General features: G+C 43.5%; 2 long non-coding RNA genes across 3 annotated transcripts in view; one reads left to right on the plus strand and one right to left on the minus strand.

The window, feature by feature from the left end:
• Positions 1–968, plus strand: part of LOC135090994 (uncharacterized) — a 47178-nt gene extending 46210 nt beyond the window's left edge. For both annotated transcript variants that reach the window (XR_010262229.1, XR_010262228.1), the window contains one exon: positions 269–968. This is a non-coding gene — a long non-coding RNA (uncharacterized LOC135090994). The remainder of the gene's footprint in view (positions 1–268) is intronic.
• Positions 739–2833, minus strand: LOC135090995 (uncharacterized). The gene is made up of 2 exons (XR_010262230.1): positions 2737–2833; positions 739–868 (listed from the first exon to the last, which is right to left on the minus strand). It is a non-coding gene; the product is annotated as an uncharacterized LOC135090995 (long non-coding RNA).
• Positions 2834–6000: the final 3167 nt, after the last annotated feature.

A 6000-nucleotide genomic window follows, 5' to 3' on the forward strand; every position in this document is an offset into this window, starting at 1 on the left:
TGTATATGTAGAGAGAATTTTATTAGTTTACTTACCCCAGACTGTTTCTCATAAACTCTTTCATAGAAAACGTATTTTAGCAGTAACTATTTCATTTTTAAAATTTATCCCTATATCCTCCCATTTTGTAGAAGCCGAGTAAGAACGGGAGGAAGCTGTAGCAGGAAGGTTGGATAACGTACGGGCGGGGAGGGGAGGGAGTACTAACTATATAGTAGTAGTATTATTATTGTTGTTTGAACATTTATTGTGTTTTCTATATTTCCAGGTTGACTGTGGTTCTGTAGAGAGATTTCCACATCGGTTTTATAGGTTGATTATATGGCTGAAAATGTCGAATCGTGGACTATACAGGTGGAATGGAAGGATTAATAAAAATTCCAGGTGGCAAGGAACTTATTTTTTTTGCTTGATTTACTACTTGATTTTCTTTTACTACATTATCTTATCTGTCTTGCAGATAAATTTTGCTAGTCCACCCGTTCGAGATGAGTTTTCTTTCCTTCCCGACCTGACTCATTTTCTGTTCCAGGATGAGTCCAGAGACTGCGAAACATTTGCAGCTTAAGTTGCCAATGTTTCTTTTAGTCTCCCACTCACCTTGAACAGAGAAAATGGGTCAGGTCGGGAGAGAGAACCACCTCGAATGGGAGGACTTGCGTAATTTATCTGCATTGATCTCGGCTTCTCTCTATCAAGTTCTGAGATAAGAACTCTCTCCGAGTAGCAGCTTTTGTAAAAATCGTACGTTAGTTAAATTTTGATACTGCAAATAACTCCTACTAATTTATACTTGCTATGTTGAGTTCAGATGGATCTCCGGCGGCTGGAGGCGCTTCGTTTCCCCATCACCTGCAGCAGAGAGGACCTGTGGATGGGGTAGAAGGCTTAAACAGTAGTAGTCTCACTTGCCTTGTTAGCATAAAAATAATGTCATCATTTCAGAATAAATACATGCATTATAATTACATTATCTTTCTCCTTTATCCTTTGAAGTATCATGTCTCGGGACAGATGGCTTTATTTCATTGTGTTCGTAAGTAAGCATAGGTATTTTAAAACCACTTAAGGGTGTGTGTAGTGGAGCCAGATTTCATCCTCAAATTTAATAAGATATTTATATTTTATTGCTGGGCGGGACGGGACACTGACTTCTTGGTAAAAAGTATAACCTACGAAATAAAATGCCAAGAGGATCCTGACAAAAGCTTCACGACATTCCAACAATACCGTAAAAACGTGGTCGACCTTTCAATCTTCCCTAGGCAAGATGTCACTGAGAACCGCTTAAACCTTTCACTACCACATCAATATTTCCTGCGATAATGGCGCAACACAAAGCTGTTCGCAGGCAAATCACCGACCACGAGATCCGTCATTCGTGGCATACGGGTGGAGGCTGTCATCAGCAGGAAACTGATACTTAACAAAGTTACGTCAAGAAGTTTAAAATTCTCTGCCTGACTGACGTTAAAATTACAAAGGAACAATAAATTTCACTGGATAGCTTTCCATGAACCCGCATCATTGACTTATTCAGGGCTCGTTATTCCGGAAGCAGCGAAATTGGTGGATTAAAACATGATGAACAGGTGGTGTATTTGAGCTAGACTCGCTCCTCGTAACCAATAATTTATACGAGACATTTTGAAGCCTTTCATCGGCAAACATTCAGAAAGCAAAATGTTTGGAATAACAGCATGACCATGTAACAGTAAATGACTTATGCTTAACATTCGCGCCTTTCTCACCTTAAAAGTTCATTCATCTGGCAGGAACGAGGAGTTATACGCGTTTTTGACAAGACTGACTCACCAGCGATTCGAGGCGGTTCAGTAATTCTCGGGTCTAAAATTAGGAGCGATGAGAACACATTGATAAGCTGGAGTCATTAGCAAACTCATAAGCTTCATAAAACACCAGCCAAGTAGTGTTTTGTATCCTTCATTGTCGCACAACTAACACTTAGGCATTCTTTTTCTTGTCATGGAATTCTGGCGAGGCAAATTATTAATCAGATTACAAATACTTATGTAACTATCTGGATCCGTGACACATTCCCGCAATACTTCTGGGCTGGAGTAATTATAGGTGCAGCATGGGAGAAAACGCAAGTAAGAGCACACATTTGTAACTGGTACTGTCAGATGGTCCAACAAACTTTATAGTGTTGAAGTGACATTATATGAACATTCATTCTAGTTAATGCTACGCTTGGAAGGAACAAACAGCGCCTCACGTCTGAACTAATATGCGAAAAGGCAAATTTTAAAGCCCCAAATATGGATGACGACCCAAATAAAGCGCTAAGAGGTTTTCCGTTTAATATCTGCATGTACGTAATAACAGTACTGATCTAATAAAACGCACAAGTTATGATACTTAAGACCATTATCTCAATCACTACTATCTATCCTTTCTCTCCCTCGGGCACACCGCTCCACCAACTCTACTGCTACTATTTCCTTCATTCATCACAATCCCTGCACAGCCACTACAGCCTTCCCTCTCTCTCTCTCTCCTCTACCAGCTTGCCTTGTCACCACCACTAGCAACACCACCGCTACACACACACACACACACACACACACATACCGCTCTTCCTTCCCTCGCAATTCGCACACAAACAAGCACCGCCATCCCCCATAAATATCTAAAACTATTGCTTTTACTCAGAGTTGCACCACACACTTAAAACTGCACTGCGACACACAAACACGCCCATCACCTCCTTACCTCCACCACTCCACCTCTCCTGCACGCCAGCTGCCTCGCTACTGCAGCCGCTGCGCATCCCGTGAAGAAAACGAGGTCCCCTATGAACCGAATCCGTCTCGAAACAGCGAAACAAACCACCCAGAGCTCCTCAATTAAGATCGTACCCCAATTTTTTTTTTCACGTTTATAATGCAAAGCGATCGTGTAAATCATGCAGGTATATTTGTGGGTTGTGAAATGTGTAGTGTAAAGTGTATGGAACGAGGGCAATGCGAAGTATATATAGAAATAATTACAGCTTCGACCTCCTGAAAACAACACAGTCTCGTTGGCGGGTTATGGTTAACTAGCCTGTTGTGTTGGTCGCTGAAACGCAATCCACCGCTCGCACATTTGTTTATTCATGCATGTCTATATTATTTGCTGAACGCTGCAACTTTAAAGCGTGAGAGGCAAGTAGTGTGTATACATTCGCGTCCGGCTGTGTTTGTTATGTCGAGAAAACAACGCGCAGAATTATTACACCTCCAAATTCACACACACATGATTCGCTTTCTCTCTCTCTCTCTCTCTCTCTCTCTCTCATTATTATTTTGTTGGTTATTATTATTATTATTATTATTATTATTATTATTATTATTATTATTGAAAATACAGAATTACTACGATCATCACTACCAGCTGTGACTTTCCTAATTTACTTTTTTCTATTATTAACCATTCTACTACTACTACTATTATTACTACTATTACTATTACTACCACTAATATACTTATTACTATTAGTACCTTAACAACCAATACAAACATCGCTTTTCTCTTTTATCCTTTCCACCACCACCACAACAACAACAACACCACCACCACCGCCATCACGTCCACACCAACCAACTCCCTTTCCCATTTAGCTTTTTCTTCTCCCCACACCTCACCAAGTCTGCTAACGAACTTACCACCGCTATTGGCTTACTGCCGTGTGTTCATACTCTTTCTTCGTCTCCTCGCTGCGTCGCACTCCTGCCGCCAAGACTTCAGACACCTGGGCCCGATCCCTCGCCTCATTTCCATCGCAAAGTCGAGTTTCCTCCATCTTTTTTAAGCTTTTTTTCCTCCAGAGTTGCTCCTCCGTTTTACTCTCCAAGTCTCTCATCCAATTTCCCGGTCTCTACCCTCCCAGCATTCTCCCGGCAAGGCCTCGAGGAGCTTAGGGGACGGGGACGAAAGAGAGCGATTCCCTCCGTTTTGTCGTCCTCGTCGAGCATCGAGTATTAGTAGAGGGACGCGGTGATCACCTGAGTACGCCTCCCCTCGGCACGGAGTGAGATGCTGCCCTCCCTGGATTATGACGAGAGTAAGTAAGAGGCGAAGGGAACAGTTTCTCGTCTCTTTTCGTTCTCTCTCGTCACCTGTCACGCCTCACTCGTCTCTCCTCCTCCTCCTCTTCTTCTTCCTTCTCATGCTCTTCCTCCCTCTCGTCTTCGTGCTTCTCGCTGTGCAGGACAAAAGGGTTAGGGCGGCGTCCCCTGCATTTGTCTCCCTGCAGCCCTAGACACAGATCTCCCCATGATTTCTCTGAGGCGCCGTATAGAGAATCTTGGGCGCCGCCTCTCTCTCGCTACGTGACGCTACTGTCAAGCTCCCGCCAGAGACTTGATTCTCTGGCAGCGAACGTGCTAGCGGCTCCTCCAGGCCTCCCAGGATGATTCCACCCCACATAAATGGAAGGCTTGGTGGGTTTTACCAGCACCGTGGGGGTCTCTACACCGCCTCCAATCCCTCTAAGTGAAGCAGGATATTCAACTCGCCATAACAGTTGTGTCTTACTTAGCTCTTACGTCTCCGCCAGACAAGACGACGGCAAGAAGAACGTGATTGTCCGGGAACAAATAACAGAAATATTCCGGCGTCCCGAGAGAGACATGAACCGGGGCGGCCTCTCGCTCCAGCCCGACTCGAGTGTGTTAGAGCGCCTCACAGCTCAGGATGAAAGTTTTACCAGGAAGTGATAGCTCATTTTTCCTGCCCCTCCATCCCTCCCTCGTCTACCATAGAAATAATACCTGAGAGACCTTTGTATTACTTCCCCGCACACGATCAACAAAGTGGATTGCGTGGATTGAGTGGGAGGCGGCAGCGTGCTTAAGAGTGCGCCGAGGGAGTGACGGAAACAAAACGAGGCGCGAAGGACATCCGCCTTAATTAAAATTCACCTCAGATACTGGTGCACCCTTTCACTCACCCGATCCTGCGACGTCCGATCAGCGAGAGGAGCTTCGGGAGGATTCGAGACTCGGGTTAATAAGATGAAGCTCTGGGGCGTGTCTGTCAGTCACTCCCCTCATAAATGGAGTTGTATATAATTAGCGAGGTGGAGTTCTAAGTTCAGAGTGCTATTAATCACGTTAAATAGGGAAAGTACAAGTCCCTTCTGTAATAATTACTCACAAAGGGAATGAGCTAAAGAGGATCGGATTGCACTGAACACGGGCGGATCTGGTCATGGCGAGGCACAGTTTCTGGTGCCAAAGGAGGGAAGGAAGTGAAGTCATTCAAAAATCACTTTCGTCTCGCCACAATTACTAAGTGATATGGCGCTAAAATATAAAGTAACATACAAATACTATTAATGTTAAAATGAGAGGTAAAAACAACTAAAACAAAATAGTTCAAGTGAAAAAGAAATAATAAAACCTACAAATTAAAAGGGCTGGGATTTAGATGTACTAATTTCAAGTGAGTACACCTGACGAGCCACGGAATCCAATACCGAAGGAGGGAAGGACTTACTGTTCTGACGAAGGGATGTAAACAGGAACAGGCACACGAGGCGAGAGTTTACGAATGACAGGCAACAAATACGTAAACCCAGAACACATTTTATTGACTGGAAGGCTGGAAGGTTGGAAGGCTGCTGCTGGTATTCACCCCCTTCCTCCTCCCCCTTCCCTCCCAAGCCCCTCAGGCCTGTGATCGGGAGAAGGTAATTACTACTTCATAAATATGCAAATTGACGAAAAAATGGCTGGCAATTGCAAAAAGAAAACTCGTTATAACCTTCAAGGAAAAATGTCACTTTATTCATTATTGCAAAATGCAGATGGCGCCACAGAAAAGAAAAATAGGAGTGAAAAAGAAAGAAAAAAAAACACGAGAAAAACATAACAGTAGGAACAAAATGCCAAATGTTCACACAGACACACATGAAAAAAAGCAAAAAGCAAAAAGAAAAAGAAAAGAGAACAGAGAAAATACAGGAAAAGAACAACGCGGATTAACCTTTCC

Source organism: Scylla paramamosain, chromosome 36 (genome assembly GCF_035594125.1).
Source record: "Scylla paramamosain isolate STU-SP2022 chromosome 36, ASM3559412v1, whole genome shotgun sequence".
NCBI lineage: Eukaryota > Metazoa > Arthropoda > Malacostraca > Decapoda > Portunidae > Scylla > Scylla paramamosain.